Source organism: Siniperca chuatsi, linkage group LG21 (assembly GCF_020085105.1).
Source record: "Siniperca chuatsi isolate FFG_IHB_CAS linkage group LG21, ASM2008510v1, whole genome shotgun sequence".
NCBI classification, from domain to species: Eukaryota; Metazoa; Chordata; class Actinopteri; order Centrarchiformes; family Sinipercidae; genus Siniperca; species Siniperca chuatsi.
The window spans coordinates 5,982,156-5,995,032 of NC_058062.1; the positions used below are offsets into that span (position 1 = coordinate 5,982,156).

General features: G+C 39.3%; 1 long non-coding RNA gene across 1 annotated transcript; it reads right to left on the reverse strand.

The window, feature by feature from the left end:
* Positions 1-544: 544 nt before the first annotated feature.
* On the reverse strand, positions 545-12,075 carry LOC122868940. The gene is made up of 3 exons (XR_006376209.1): positions 11,939-12,075; positions 10,255-10,771; positions 545-3,106 (listed from the first exon to the last, which is right to left on the reverse strand). It is a non-coding gene; the product is annotated as an uncharacterized LOC122868940 (long non-coding RNA).
* Between the last annotated feature and the right edge of the window lie 802 nt (positions 12,076-12,877).

Consider the following 12,877-nt stretch of genomic DNA (forward strand, 5'->3'; position numbering starts at 1 on the left):
TAATGACATCCCCATCAGCCTCAGCTGTGCTTTGTGTTTAGTGCTGATTAGCAAATGTTAGCATGCTAACACACTAAACTAAGTGGGTGAACATGGTAATCATTATACCTACTGAATAGCATGTTAACATTGTCAGTGTGAGCATGTTAGCATGCCTCACGGAGCCACTACCATGGCTGTAGACTCTTAGTCTCATATATATTATCCATTCACATATTCTATTTTGTCTGTTTAATGTACACTGAACCATTGTGTGTGAAATGATTTTATAGAGACAAAAAATAGGATTTAGGTTAATTAATTATATTACCAGTGAAGAATTGTATTTTTTGGGTCCCTAAAAACATCAATATATATATAAGAGTACCTGAATGAGGACAGAAGGGAAGCAACATGAACAAACTGCTGCCATCCAAACCCTCAACTTAAAACCAGTTTGTCCTCATCCATGTTGTTGTTGATGTTGCTGTTAAAATGAAATGAAACAGACCTGAACTCATGTCAGTATTTTGACGCCATTCTGCACGTTTCTTGTAGAAATTACAAATATTGTTTCAGTTTTTTTATTTTTGTCTCCAGGACCTGATTTTCTGCAGTTAGTTATGTTACTTATGGACAGAGAATAAGAAAATCCATTACAAGAATCCGTAACACACAGAAAAACCACATACAGTATTGTTAAACTATAGAATATGAGCACTTATTTTGTATCTCTGCAAGCTTGTTCATGAGAAAACCTACAGTATGTCAGCCTAAATTGTACTTTTATTTTTCCTTATTGCAAGATTGCAATTCTCACTCTTCCTAAAGCATTTCCTTGTGCTTTAATGGTACATAATCAGAATATGATTAACATCAGCAGGGACAGACAGAGACAGCAGTGAGCTCATGAATAATAAACAGAGAGGATATTACAAAGTCAGAAAGACGGATGAGGAGAAGATGAATCTGGAGGAGGAGGAGGGGGAGGAGGGAGGTAGCATTTCTTTTTTGTGTTCTGTGAGGAGAATCAGTGGGATCAACACACAAGAGACAGTCTCTTTATTCTCAAGTGTGTCAGCTGGGATTTTCTCCATATAACCTCGCTATATATTAAACTGTATTATCAATATTAATTTTTCACTATGTCACCAACAACCATCTTCAGCAAAGAAACCCACCAATAGTCTCCTCCCATCTCCTCCCTCCCATCTTGTGACCGAGAACTTGTAGACAGGTAGAATTAATGGGCAAATAAAAATGAAATGTCTCCCTCTGTAATGTGCAGATTTATATTAAAGACATGATGTGAATGGATTGTTTTCACAAAGGAGCACTGTACAGAAATACAAGGTCATTAGATGTCTTTCTTTATCATTTTAATTTTAATTTCCACTTTTCAACTGTAAGTCCAACTGAAATCACATTTAGTCATCCCTTTTTATAGTCCAAAATAATGTCAACATGTTTTTTGAAAGTATTGTTAATGGTTTTTTTATTATTAAAATGAAGGAAAAAGATCTGAGAGAGACAAAGTAAACAAACTTGCGTTGTAGCCTATATTTAATTCACAGACAGTGTGTTGTTAGTGGTATTGAAGAGTGTGGACACGGCAGCATCTAACCGGACAGAAGTGACATTTGCAAGTACGTTTACATGCTGTTTAATGTACTGCAACTAAACAGCTAATTAGCTGCCTAGCCTGCAAAATTATTAACTACGTTTACGGTGCACTTTTCCCCGGTGAATGTTTGTTTGGTCACTCGTCAACAAGCTAAGGTGCAGGACAAGACGAGTTCATGTTTGTAAGTTAAATGAAATGGAGACTTTAGCAGAAAAGCTAATGTGGGTTGTTGTTCAAAGTCTGTGGATCTTATTTGGGTAGGAGGCTGCTGTCGGGCTCAGTGTGAACATCTGCTCTGCCTATGATACAACGCTGACGTTACTACTTTATGCAAGATTTGGCTGTATTGAAATAAGGTTTCCATCTACATAGACAGATGCTTAATGATACAACGTCAAATTAATGCAAAACTAGGGGGCGCCATCATAAAACCAAAAATTCTAAATTCCTCCCTTCTGGTTTTTACTCTTTCCTCAAAGGAGAACACATGACAAGTGATTTACAGAGAAGATACTTATGCTGTAGCAGACCAAAACACTGCAATTTAATTCAGTTGGACCTTAAGTCCTTGCAAGTTATTAAAAAGTAAAACTGAAATTAATTAACTATACAGTATGAAGTCCATCTGATGAAATAATAAATCCACTTAGAAATCATAGGAAAAAGACGCATGGTATAACTTCAGAACTTGCCTGAGAATCATCACGTTTTCCAAGTAATCCAGTGATAGTTGTCTGGATGTCCACGGGGTACACTGCAAACAGGAACTGCTCATAGCTAATTCGGCACACTTTTAATAGCCCACAGCGTAACTAACTGAATCCATGGCAACAGCACACAGTAATATACTTTAATGTACACAGCATCACATTAGATACACACACTATGCGTCTGTATCTAATCTATTGTTAGGTCTTCAAAAATGCATGGACTGGATATTGAAGCATCTGATTTTGGTGGTTTATGACGACATTTTACACAAACCAATGAGGGGATATGGGATACCTCTCCCCCTTTCCTGGAGACAATTGAGAAGCTTCTCGTAATTTTAGGAATACATTTGTCTATTCAGAATTAAATTGCAACTAAAAGGTTAAGACATCTGTTTGCCTGACTCGGTAATGTCCCATGGTCTGTGTCAAAGGCTTGTGACATGTAACATCCCTTTGATGAGGGATTAGAAGACTCTCTTCATCATCGTCATCATTCTTTACATCATCAGCTCCTTTGTTATTTCCACCACCAATGCTGTCAAAATCAGCTTGAAGAAAACAAAAGCCACTGAGGAGAAAAACTGCAGCCACATTATGTTTTTTCTGAACAATTAAACTGGAGATGGATGTGTTTAGAAATTGCTGCTGTTAAAACAATCAAAAGCGTGTGGGTTCATTACATCTCCCTCTGCAGCAGTCAGTAACCGTCCTAGGAGAATGACATCATCTGCTGAGCTGCTCTTACATCGATGTGGTGAGGTCATCAGAGAGAGGCATTGTGGAAGCCCCTCTAAGTGGCACCCATGGGGGGTTGGGATCAAAGGAAGAGGGAGATGGATTGAGGTAGTAGTGAGTGTGACTCTTTTCATTGGGGGGGAAAAAGTAAAGAAATTATTTCATTTATGCAACATTTTGAAATTTGAAAAATCTGCAGTGATTTTCCAAAGTTGCAATATACAGTAGCCTTTGCAGCTGACCTGGTGGAAAACAACATCTTCTGGACATTTTTTTCTGTTGTTTGTGTGGGATATATTGAGACGATACAATAAAACAGAGACTGGTATGCAAACACACAATAGTCCTCAAAGCTGACTGATACTTTACTTAATATCAACTTGACTAATGATAATAGTGAGTGTGCCAAGGAAAAGTCAACACTTCGGTTTAGTGTTAGTGCCATGTCAAATTACAAAGTAACACGTGGTTGCTAAGTATATTTATAGATTTTAAATGTAGGTAATAATATTTCATTGTGTGTACTCCAGAAAAGTATTAACATTAAAAACTCCATCTGATAGTGAGTATCAAATCAAGCTCCAAGCTCAAATGAAGCTCCATTAAAATGTTTTTGTTAACAGTGAGTGAAATGGCTACTCATCCCACTGAGAATCAACACCATAGTCAGCTTTTAGCTCAGTTTTTAGTTTGGTCTCTGTATGCTTGACTACCAACAGCTCTCACTGACTGCCCCTACAAAACTATGAACAGATGCTACTAGCTCACAAGCTCACACAGGCCTAGTGCATGCTGCTACCAATAATTCTGGTACAAATAAGAGCTTGCTGGCAAACCAGTACCACAGCAATAGCAGCCCTAACTTTGGTATATGTACAGAAATGTTTACTAATGTGTATTGTCAGTATTTGTATTCAGTATCTTTCTGGCTTTACGGCTTTCAGAAAACCTGCAGGAATCAGTCCTAGTTCACTGCAAAAACACTACTACAAACATCAAAATCACCAAACGTCACTGATCCAAAAATAGACTCAGACATCACACTTTTTGCATTTCGTCCCAGCAAAAATGACATTTTCAGTTCAAATCTAGTTAAGAGCTTAGCTGCAGATCGCACAAACATGATGGAGCCCCAGTGAGGTCACGGAAAAAGCTCACAAGTCAGCTGATCAGATAACAGCCTTCGTCATATAATGTTCATCTAGACACATTTAGCTAAAATGCAGACGGATCACTGCTGTTACCGCTTTAATAACATGATCCTGTGTTAAATAAGAGATTGCTAAACCAAAATAACACTGAATTGTAATTCTCAGTGCTGCTCATCCACACTTGATACACTCATTCATACATAGATAACAGTCTTTTTGTCCCTGATTCATCTTTTTCTTTGTCACACTCACACAAGCTGGTGCAAAAGTGCTTTATTGTCCTGCTTTCAGTCACGAGGTGGTGTGACGTCAGCAGGTTCAGCAGGGCAGCAGTTGGCCCTCACAGCAATCAACACACTGTCAAGAGTTTCATCAGGTCTCCCAGAGAGATTTGATGCCTCATCCAGTAAGACTTCAGCCGTAAGAGCTTCTAAAGATACTACAGAGCAGCCACTGCTATGCTGAATCTGAGCAGGGTTAGAAAACCTACTAGTGTGTAGGTTTTCCTCTTTCAGCAAATAATGATTCTTTTCATCACCGATCAATCTGTTGATTATTTTTGCAATTAGTTGATTATTCTTATATCCAATACAATGTCAGAAAATTGTGAAAAATGTCCATTAAAAGTTCCCAGAGCTCAAGGTTATGTCTTCAAATATCTTGTTTTGTCTGCCCAACAGTCCAACTTCAAAGATTTTAATTATAAGAAACAGAGAAAAGCTTACTGGTTAAGTGATTATCAAAATAGTTGCTGATTAATTTTCTGTAAATTGAGTAATTCAGTGATTCCCAACCACATTGACCCCAGGGCTACTTCTGCAGTTACCAGGAGTATGTGGAAATTGTGAAGTAGCTCAATTAATTAAAAAAAAAAAGAAATAATGATTTGATAAAAAAATATAGCCACATATTGAGTCAGATGTGCTGAGAGTGCATGATAACTAGTTAGCAAGCGAGCAGAGAGGTCCAAACAGTTAGCCAAAAGCCAAAATGATTACAATAGACAGCTAAAATTAATGGATAATCTGTTTAAATAGTTAGCTAAAATTATTGTACAAATGGTGAAATAGCTAAAAGTAACAGACATCCATCTTCTGCCACTCCAAGTTGTAGTAGAACAAACGCAAACTTGACCAAACCAACCTAAACATTGACAGTTAAACTACATGAAAACATTACTGTAACAATACACTTTTATATGATTAAGAGTTTAATAACCAGTTTAAAATCAATTCAAATAAACACATTTGGGGCATGACAGGTGGTGTCAAGAAAGGGGTTCTTGAGTTTATCTGACGGGACTGTGAGAGAGACAAAAAGTTTGGGAACCCTTGGAGTAATCTATGAATTGACCAATCGTTTCAGCCCTACAGTAGTAGTAGCAGTTCTGCCATTTCATTTTTAATTTTATGTGAAAATGTGTGACAGGACATACATAAGTCTTTTGTATGCACAGACATAAAAGATTCTTGGAGAATTGTTAGCTCAACCACTTAAACTGATCTGAGTTTACATATTCTAGACAAGCAACCTCTTGCAGTCATGCAAATAATGACTTTCCTTACCAGAAAACATGTTCATTTACTGAGGTGACATATCTTTATGTTTAGGAACAAAGACAGAAGTACTGTAGTCTGATGTTGCTCTACAAAACCTTTCAAGGAGGGGGTTGGGCTGGAGTTCACATCCCGTACTTTACAAAGTGGTTTTAGTTGCCTAACCTTAACCAGATTAACCACAATGGTGGCAGATGAAAAAACACTCATATGACTCATTTTTGGAGGGCACTTACAATCAACCAATTTTCACATTTAGGTCTAAGAACCTTTTGAAGAAAAAAGGGGTGTGCACATGCACAGCCATGGAAAAACAGACTAACTAAGTGTTTTTATATCTTTGAGATACACCTTTTTATTCTGTCATCTGGAAACCAAAGTGGAAGTCAGGAGTGTTCCTAACAATGATTGCTCTCACACTGTGTTTCCAACAGGGACATGGGTAAGTCATCAAGCTGTGGTGCTGCTTTCCATTGTTCCAACAAGTCCTCCAAATTAAAAGACAAAATATGTTGTTTGTCCATGCCCTCTAGAATGACACATAGGGGCGTCAGATCAGAAAACGCTTGTATTGGCAGGATGACAGCATTTATCAGTTGCTTCCAAAACCATGTAAATCCATTTTATGATGTGACAATGCAATGGTTAAAGTTTAGTTAGGTTCAGGTTCAAAAACGTCTTTAATAATTTTTGGCCATGGTTTGGGTTTAAATGACTACTTCGCTAAAGTTAGGGGACCTTCAAAGACATGGTTAAGGTTAGGGAGCGATTGTGGTCTGTCGGTTTGAAACAGGAAACCAACAGCAGTCTCAGTGTTTTGTTGTCGCTCTCTAATATCATCACCTAACTTCTTCCTTTTCACCCGGCCACTACATGGCTTTGTTACTTGAACGTAAACAGATGATGTATCGGGGCACTTGCTGAAACGACTGATGCTATCGTTCTTCTTGAAAGTCTCCAATGTTTATGTGCTAGAATATGCTTTAGCTATCTATGAATATCTAAATATGTTTCAACACACATTCTGCCATCTACAGTGGTTATCGTTAACCCTGTGAGGATATAGGGATCATTAGAAACACCCTCTCAAACACAACAGCTCTTAATGAAAATGTATTGTCCACAATGCTGTGAAAATGCCTTGGCATCGAGACGCTAAAACAACAAATGCTTGGCCAAGCTGTTCCAAACAGGCTGCCTTTCAGAGACTATTTCACTTTGCCAGATGACGAGGGACAACCCTGCTCCTTTCCCTCCTTCGGGACCATACACTCTCATTCTGAGCTACGTGCTTTTACAATATGGTGGAGGATATTATTTCTGTATCTGTCACCAAACGTTGAAATCGAAGAATTTGAACCACGGGACACTGCCAGGAGCAGAAGGCTGTACAAGTATTTAGCACTGCAGCCTCATGTACTACAGCATTTTTCACATGTGCTCTGCATGTACTGAAACTGGTGGATGGTATACATCTATGTAAGTGTCCACACACACAGTTGAGAGTGACAATGTCTGGGTCAGTACATGATTGAGTGTGGCTCGACTACTCGCCGCCTAGGGAATGAACACCGCTCACACACAGCTAATCCACTGCCCTGACAGTAATGGGAGGCAACACTAAGCATGTTTGGCCAGCATCCAACATACCTTTCACACACACACACACACACACACTTCCCAGACTCACACCCTTACACCAATGCAACCACAAAACCACCCATCATATAATCTCATCTCACAGCAGCGAGCAGAGGGTGTGGTCAGACAGAAACTTATATCATCTCCAACATGGAGGGAAACTACTGATGTTGACAGCTGACACACTCCTGCACACTGTCACTCAAATGCTACACTCCCTCCTCAATCCCCATACACCCACCCCCTTTACTGCTACACAGCAAACCACAGGCAGATGTTTATTTCGCTCCGTTTCCCCTCCTCTTTCCCTCTATTCTTACTTCCTGATGTCTGTAGAGCATAATGCCCTCCCTCTTTCTCTTTCCTCCATCTCTCTGCATCACTCTGCAGTGCTACGACGCTCTGCTTTCTCCACATACAGCATGCCGTCAGCTGGCAGACTGAGGAAGAAAAGGAAAACACGCACTGGACAGCAGAGCATCCCTCCGATACCTCGTATTCACACTGGAAACCGAAAGCTGTTTAACAGACAAATACAAATGTGGACAGAAATGAGCAGGATCTGCCTTCTCACCTTCTCTCTGTATCTGTATCTGTCTCTGTGTTTGTGTCCCTCCTGACTGCAGCCACACTGTTTCTCTCGCTCTGATTCCTCCTCCTCCTCCTTCCTTCTTCCTCCTCCTCCTCCTCTGGCTGCTGCTCTCACAAACCTGCTGCCGCTGAGTGTCTGCCTCTTCCCCTCTCTTTCTCTGCCTCTCTCAGCCCCTCCCCTAACCACCCTCCTCCCTTTACATGTCTGATGCGCTCTCTGGCCACAGCATCAGTGGATGAAGAATGCTATAGAAGGGCTGAGATTTTGTATTTTGCTGCCTATGAGATGCTGTAGCCCCAGTTTGTTTATCTCGTGTATTATCAGTAAATCAAGTCACAGAGCCAAGCATCTGTTTTCTGTGTTGTGTATGTAAAATAAATCTCTTTTGGAAACCTAGAGGGTAATTTAACATCACTTACAGCAGAATAAGAGATTGTGATTTTTGAACAGACAGCAGCCTGACTCATATCTCCTTGCTAGTTTAGTTCGACAAGAAAAATATAAATGATTTGTTATGAATGAAAATGTACTCATTAGGTACACTTAGCTAAAGCTAATGCAGTCTAATACAGCAGCCCTGCAGTAAATCTGACCTTCAGGAAGGTTATAATGTTCAGTTTTGGTTGAAAGTGTGAGGTGCTGATTCAACTGTATGATCATTTTGGGGGGATGTAGTTTGTGGTGCTGTTGAATTTTTTTGTATACTGGTGTTTTATTCATTTGTGTAATATTTTGTCCACCCCATTTTTATCAGTGGGGTTAGGCTAAATAACAGAAACACCTCTCAGTATAGTAACACAATATAGTTCAACAGCAGCACAAACGACAGCCTCCAAAATGATCATAAAGTTGAATCAACACCTCTCTAAAACAGTTTCAACAAAACTGAACATTATATCCTTCATGAAAGTTGTAGATATGGTCACTGCTGTTAAGAGCGAAAGCAGTATCTTCTCTTTTCTTTTCCCCTTTCATTTTGGCTTGATTCCACTCTAACATGTTGTGGTGCCTAATTGGATCTGATAGGCTGCCTCTGATAGAGAGTTTCCCTCCCCCCTCCTCTTTGAGCCTGGCAGGACTGAAGCTGAGGTTGTTGCTACAGAGTGGCTGCTCGCTCTTTGTCTGCCTGCATGCAGCACATTCACCGGACACACAGCATCTTAACCCCCCACACACACACACACACACACACACCCCTCCACCTCACCCCTTCTTTTAAAATGGTAATTGTGGGTGTTTCCAGTCTGTCTTTGTGCCTGGGTGCACCCCTCTTCCTCAGATCCAGACCACCAAGGACCTCAGGATACAAAGAAGTGAACAGCACACACAAACATGCCCTGAACATGCAGACACATGAGATTTCATTCAATTAAAATTCAAAGGCGACCCGCATGTGTTGTTCTACACACTGATGCCTGTGCACATGCTAGAGTCAAATCATAGATATAATAAGAAAGCCAGTGTCCCAAACTGGTTGGTGATGGCTTTGTAAGAAATGCAACAATATTTTTGTTATTTCTTGTAGGTAGGGGGTTACATAACGGTGCTCAGGACCTATAAATGTCATTAACAGGCGTTACATAGATGTTAAAGCAGACATTTACGGGGAAAAAATTACCTCTAATGCATTTCTAAAAATAACATGAAAATTATGTTGAGATGCTTATTATTTAAAGTAGGCCTACTAGTAAAATTGAACTGTAATGCAAGAAAACATTTTAATGGTAAAAGTAAAAAAATGTTTGCAACCTGTTTCCTGAAGCTGAAATCAAAACAAGCCTTAAGCATATGAACTTATAAGCTTCATGGAGCTTCACAAAAACAATGCTATTACTGATTTGTCTGTATAATGCATATAAAACTGGTGAGCTGCTTCCAAAGAGCTGTTGATGTATTTGTTTGTGTGTCATGATCAGGGTCACATTCAGAGGGAAACCCATCTAATTTCAGTTTAGTGAATCTACTGCTGACATAAATGTTTCAGACATAAATTCATGGTAAAGCAAATGCGTTTGAATTAAATGTTTTTTAATTAGAATTATTTTTATAAATTTTTGTTTAAACCAGTAGTTGATTTTCTTATTTATGATCACCAGGACGGTATCACATACTATATTCTATTATTGGAAGTTAGATTTTTTCTCATCTCATGGTTCTTTGGGTGACATCTGGAAAATTAGAGATGTCATTTTCACATTTACTGGAATTCTGATTATTATATAGTTTTCCTGTAAAATAAACTTATCAATAAATGAGTTCTGACCTGCTACAGCCATGGCAGTGCAGTGATAGCGGTGCTCCCTGGATGTCAGCAGGACAGAGCGAGTATCTACACTCCAAACATCCCCATTAATTACAGCAGAGGTCGTCATGGGTCTTTGGCCAAATTGATTCAGAGGCATCTGCTAACCTCCTCCTCTGGGGAGCAGGAAAGACCGGCTTGATGGCCATGGTGAGGGGTGGAGCAGGAGGTCCAAGCTGTCTTCTGACCCAACAAATAGGTCATAAACTGGGTCTGTGTGTGTTCAGCCAGCCCTTGGGGGACCACGTGGATGGAGCTGACATCAGATAATAGGGCACATGCTGGAGATTCTGTGAGCCATTATTCTTTGCTGAATGCAGATGTGTTGTACCACAAAATGATGCTGCATCACAGAATGATGAAGCCAAGTATTTAAAAAAAAATGCAGTGGAATCCAGACATGGCCCGTAGTGAAGCAAGTCGGCCTCATTAACTTTGTTTCACGTCAGTCTGTCTGGCATCTCCTCTCTCATTCATCCTGTAAGCAGAAATGACAAAAAAAAAAATCCAATACTACTTTTTTCCATCAAAAAAAAAAAGAAAAAAGGACAGAGCTGAACTCAGATAAAAGAACACATACTTTTAATACTGGGGAACAGCAATGAATAATTTCTGTGCAGTGCTAGAGATGTGTACCAGCCCTTGTGTATTAACTCCACTCTGCATCTTATGCTCTATTCAATAGAGCATGAAGCGTTTTATTCTCTATAAAAAGTGAAATAGGCAATATATACCCAAACATGGTGGCCAAAATGCAGAAACAAAACCCAGTTTGTTTACCAAAACCCAGTTTGCTATTAAAGATTATTCTTTATAGGACTTATAAACAGATAATAGCCTTTTACAGGATATACTGTATACTCAAGATTTATTTATTTTGTCCTGGGATGGCAATTGATCCTACTCATTAGAGAAGCCGTTCCATCACCAGAAGGTTTATTCACAGGGGCCGCCAATTAGTGCAGCCACATTTCTTACAGGAACAAATTCTCCAAAAGCAAGACAGTTATAGTCTCTACCTGCTCTCATGATGTGTACAGTTAAGTGCCTGGAAAGACATTTCATCTTAAGCCTAACACTTAAATTGCATTAAGGAAAGTATCTGTCTACAGTATTTTAGGGATGATTAAGTTTGTATAAATTAACTAAATATTAAATTTAATACCAAACGTTGCAGGCAAAAATATGCTTTAATAAAGTTTGCACATTAGACAGCTGTGATGCACACAATCGTGTCGTCTTAAACTAAATGCTAAGATTCTTAGTGTCCTTGCAGATTTATCTTGCTTTGTTTAACCAATGAAAGTACACCGCATTCATTGCGTAGTACACAGGATTGATTGCAGCTACAAGTAGTAAAATCCTGCTCATATCACTTTATTCCACACATAGATGGGGAGCGACATTTGTATTATTCTTAAAAATTTGTCACAGCTTCTCCCACCAAGAGCTGCATGAGTCTCCGGCTCAGACATGATACACAAACACAGACAAGATAAATAAAAATACATTTTAGCATGCAGGTCAGTGTGCAGATAGTCTACCGCAGTTCAAGGTACAAAGCAACAAGAGAGAAAAACCCAAATACAGACAGTGAAGCAGAGCAGGCTGAAGTTGAGACTTCCCTGAAATCAAACAGGCTTACAGTTCAGACAGTTGAAGGCACTCAGAATAAACAATCCCAGAAGCTCAGAGTCAGGAAAGCAGGTCAAAACACAGGTAGCAGATTACAGACTGCAACAAAAAGCAGTACAGCATCAGTGACAATCTCATAAGTGACTGGAGTAACCAGGCAGGTATTATGTGGGGCTGTTGGTGTAATAAGGTACAGGTGTGAAGGGAGGAGCAGGTCAGGTGACTGGCAAAAGGCAGAGGACTCTATGAAGGCAACTGGTGTGGAATGACAAGGTTTGGAAAGGTCCGTGAAAATGTACGAGCTGGGGGGAGATTGAGAGGCTAAAGGGGGAGAAAGACAGACATCATGTCAAGAGATCAATAAATCATCATTCAGGTACAATTCAATATGACTCCAGGAAACATTAACAGTGTTCAGTCAACACATCACTGACACAGTCTGAGTCAAAACTGAAGATTATAATCTTCACAAAGGTCTTTTTTACAGCACTGTTGTGTTAGATTGCAGTAGGCAGGGCAAGTTTATTTGAATAGTACCTTTCAAACTTAGAAGCATTTTCAATAATTGTCTTATACATACACAGCAAATGTTGCATTAGAACAACAATTCAAAACACAATAAGGAGTAAAATAAAATCAAATTTAGTAGTAGAATGGTGTGAAATAAAAATGAAATAAATAAAGAATAAACAGAAATAATTGAAAAGACAAGTGTAGTTAAAATGCAGAAGTTGTTTTGCTGCTGTCCAGCCAAGCCACATTTATTTTGCTTTGCATTCGACTCCAGAATCATCCATAAGTAACACAATTTGGACTTAAATATCTGTCAAGGAGCGTATACTAGGTACGAGACAGCAAGGAAAAGGACCCATGTGCAGACGACCAGGCAGACAGGTTCAGTTCAGTGATTTTAATAGTAAAATGAAGATGCAACGGCAGCAAGTCCAAA